The 4,428-nt window shown below is 38.7% G+C and overlaps 1 non-coding gene across 1 annotated transcript; it reads left to right on the top strand.

Annotated features, from left to right (window-relative positions):
- The first annotated feature begins 1,473 nt into the window (after positions 1-1,473).
- Positions 1,474-1,555, top strand: trnas-gcu. The gene has a single exon. It is a non-coding gene; the product is annotated as a tRNA-Ser (tRNA).
- The last annotated feature ends 2,873 nt before the right edge of the window (positions 1,556-4,428 follow it).

Consider the following 4,428-nt stretch of genomic DNA (forward strand, 5'->3'; position numbering starts at 1 on the left):
AGATAGATAGATAGATAGATAGATAGATAGATAGATAGATAGATAGATAGATAGATAGATAGATAGATAGATAGATAGATAGATAGATAGATAGATAGATACTTTATTAATCTCTCTGAGAAATTCATTTGTCCATCAGCTTGACACAGGTGGGAAATACAGGTGCACACAGGTTTTGGGGAAAAAAACTATATAAAAATACAAAAAATACAATGTGGAGTTTGCATGTTCTAGACAAAGACCTGTCCTCTGTCTCTTCCTCTAATCCAGATCTGAGACCAGACCTCTGTGCAGGACTCCTTGTTCCTCTTGACAACCAGAACAAATGAGGATTCTAGTTTGACTGAGTCACGAGATAAGAACACTCTGGTATCATCTGATCTGATTTCTTTTTTTTTTTCAATACTTCTGCACCAAATGGAGTCCTCCAGCCCCTCAGAGACATTTTAGTTGTAAACTAATTTGAGTCCATGTTGTTCTATGACTTCTGTTAGGACACCATACGATCTGACTGGTCCAGCAGATCTTTGCAGATAATGAGTCTCCAGCAGAGAGGCCGGAGAACAGCGCTAGCTTGGTCGTCTCTGTGTAATTAGAATCTTGAACGTGTTCTTTCAGATATTTCCTTCGTCCTTCTGTGTCTGGTTTATTTGAGTGCTGTCATTCCTCCCTCCTGTGATTTCTCTCTAAGGATAAACAGCGTCCTGAGGTGAACGCATCCATTTTCAAAATCTCCTGTAAATTGGAAACTTTCAGTTGGAGCAGACAGATGCGTAATTGTTTGCCAGCTGTTGTTTTTCGCTTGTGTATTATTCCGTGGTGAGCTTGTCTTCCAGATTAATCCCTTGTATGTGCATGTTCTTGGCAGAAAACTGGTTCTGACTGTGAATTTCTTGGCTGACAGACAAATAGCTGCTCACACCTTCCTCTCACTGTACTATCAGTCAGGTTATTGATGGCGGCTCCTTCCTCTTTAGCTGCTGCTGCGCTTCAAGTCAAGGAAAAACAAAAGAGCCCACAGTGAAGCTGCTGTGACTTTCAGGAGAAAGGAAAATAAAACTGCTTGCTTTCTCGTCTCTGAAATTAAAAACTGATCTGACCAACCTGATGTGGTGCGTGTGACGCAGTGTGTGGCAGAAAGACGCCTGTCTGCAAATTATCTTTAATAACCCAAGAAAGTTTTCAAACTCTACCTGCACAGAAACAGCTGAAGAAAGAAGCTTTCGTTGGAACTTTGTTTCCTCAAATGAATCATTTTCTACATAACGCAGAATTTATAACTGACATTTAGAGTTTTTTTTTATGCAAATCTATTGAGTAGCAAAGACACACAAATATTCAACACTGTTTCACCAGTGTGCCTGGACATGTGTCGGGAGTTAAGATAAGAATCAGGTCTGGGACGAGTTTCAACAGACACAGAAAATACTGGTTAATCGTCGGATCAACCAATCAGAGCATGACTCTGTCAGGGACGAGGTGGCCGAGTGGTTAAGGCGATGGACTGCTAATCCATTGTGCTCTGCACGCGTGGGTTCGAATCCCATCCTCGTCGTGTTTTGCTGGGAGCTGTGGAGCAGTGTTCAGAGATTAGGTCCCAGGACCCCCCACCACCACCACCACCTCCCCTCTCACCACGCTGCAGGACCGAGAGGTTCAGATAGTCCTTTGTCCCCACAGACATCAGACTGGACGACGCCACCGTTTAAATGCTAAAACACTCACTAGTAAAATTGCAGATTGGTCAAATGTACATAGTTATAACCTGTTAATACGTGGTAATACTGTCTTATACATATCACCAGTCCTCCTTCTCCTTTTGCACTATTGATTTTGTTGGTGTATTATGTTGTACCATTTTTTCTGCTTTTATTCTTATGCTTATTTAAGCTCTTTGTCTTGTGCCAATGAGCAGAGTGACTGGAGTTTATGTGGCCTCTTACAATAAAGCTGATTCTGGTTCTGGTTGTGTCCACATTACTGTGTCAACGACTGGATGTCTCAGACAGCAGGAACATAATTTCCCATGAGGGATCAATACAGTATAACTTATTATTATTACTCTTCTGTCCATCACCACTTTAAGCCCCGCCCCCAAACAATATGATTGGCTCAGCAGATCTTTGCAGGAGCAGAAATATTTCCCAGAGTAGGAGAGGGAGAAGTTTGGACGGCCTACGAGGTTAGAGAGTCGTCCTCACCAGGAGAAGAACGTTCATTTGAAAGAAGCGTTGATCCATTTCACTCTGACATGAGAATTTAAAGGAAAAAAAACGGCCTTGGTTAAAGTATGAGTTTTTATTTTATTTTCCAAGATGATGGAGATCAAACTCTGCGTGAAGTAAATTTAGTGAAGAAAGGACCACGAACAGGATCAGGAGTCTGCAAAGACTGAGTGAAACCTGGTATCACTAACATGAAGCTGGTGGGAGAGTAAAGAACAGGTGATTAGACCAGGTTCAAGAGAAGAACTGGTCCAGAAAGGTTTAATGAGAACTGACCTTCACACACTGAATCACCAGTTAGTTCTGGAAGACCTGAAAATAAAAATGAGGCACCATTAAAAAGAACTGGTTTCACAGAGAAGTTAGGAACAAAGTGTCTACGAAGGAACGAGGAGAGAAAGTCACCACGTTTGTGTTTCAGTCGTTTTTAGATAAATTCTGAAAAACTTTGCAGAATTCGATTTTAAATCATTTTTTAAATCATTTTTTGCACCTATTTGTTTTAAATGTACATCTGTTCTGGGATAAATCTGATCTGTGACGTCATCGTATCCGAGGATCTGATGATGATGATGATGATGATGATGATGATGATGATGCCTCACCTTGGATTACTAACTGACTGCAACAGAAAAGGAGAAAAAAGTTAATTAAAATCTTTGCAGTGAGCTTAAAGGTGAACGTTAAAGAAAGGGGGAGGAGGGCAGCGGTGAGGGGGGAGGCAGGGGAAGTAGGGATGTGGTGGGGGGGCGGCGTAAGATAATGAAAATAGTCCCTGAACTTGATTTCCTTAATCACTGCATGCCCCTCTTTCTGTTAATTGAAGATAATTATAGGATTTTAATTTTCTTATGTAGGTTAAAGAGGAGAGTGAGAAGTCAAAGCGGATGATGAGTTGGTGACAGATGAAGACGACGAGGCCGACGGAGTCTATTAGTGAAGCTCGGCCGCGTTCAAACTTCTTTAGTTTAGTTTAAAGTAACTGTAAAACGCTGGAGGATTATTTAAAATAAATGTTCGGATTCTGGTACAAAGATGCAGACAAACTTAAAATGACTAAAGTACAATTAAAGAGGAAAAATGAAATAAAAGCCAAGGATTTATTTCTAAATGTTCATATGAACGTACGTATGTAGGTCAGTCAGGATCAAACACGTAAACTTTAAACTCTGATCTTCTTTAATTCTTTCTGGGATCTTGTTTTTTTTTTTAGATACAAATAAATTATTAAGGAACTTATGAATGAATGAGACTGAAAATAAAAATCTTATTCAAATGTTGTTTTAGCTTAAAATAATAGCTACATTTTAAAAGGCTGCTAATCGTCACTGAACCAGTTACATTAATGTGTGTCTGCTTTTATTGTATGTATTATATTTTATGTTATGTTTAGTGTGTGTGTATTTGTGTATTTTGTTTCTTGCACCAGAAAATGACAATAAAACCTCTGATTCTTCTTATTATTCACATATGGAAGAAAAATATATTTTTCTTATATTTTTATTTTTATTTTTATTTAACAACTGAACATAGATTCACCAGAAACGATTCCATTTAATGCCATTTTATTTGTGTCAGAAAAAAATACGCTGGTTCTACTTTATTCTTCCCTGAGCTAATTAATTCACTCTGAAATAAAGTGATCGTATTAAAGTTGTGTGGAAGTGGACGTGGGAAGGTACGAGGAATCGAGATGCAGGTCGACCACATTTAAATCAAACTGAAACAAACTCAAATAATTTTTTTTTTGTCATTAAGCTCATAGAACATAGAGCAGTGAAAGCTCAATGACTGGTTTAAATTTTTATTTGATCTGAGTCTAATTGACTCTAACGTTGACTTTTTATTCATAAAATTCTGCCAGAATTTGTCGCTTCATTAACACCAAAAAACGAGCAAATGCTGAAGCAGAAAACATTTTCCTTTTAATATTTTACTTTCAGCTGAAGTCAGAATCCTCAGCTCATTATAGAATATGAATTTACTCTAAATGAACCTGATCCTGTTTCGTTTCAAGCCATTTTAATGTATTTATGCTCCAGATGAATGAATGTCCTTCAGTATCGGCCTGAGGTGGAGGTCGTCATATATGAACTCGTCTTAAATTAAAGTGAAGCTGGAACACGTCCAGAGTTCAGGTCTTTAAGTGTTAAGGTTGGTGCTGGCTGTGGTTGTACTGTATGTGTACAGGTGTTGACTTGCG

Source organism: Mugil cephalus, chromosome 5 (assembly GCF_022458985.1).
Source record: "Mugil cephalus isolate CIBA_MC_2020 chromosome 5, CIBA_Mcephalus_1.1, whole genome shotgun sequence".
NCBI lineage: Eukaryota > Metazoa > Chordata > Actinopteri > Mugiliformes > Mugilidae > Mugil > Mugil cephalus.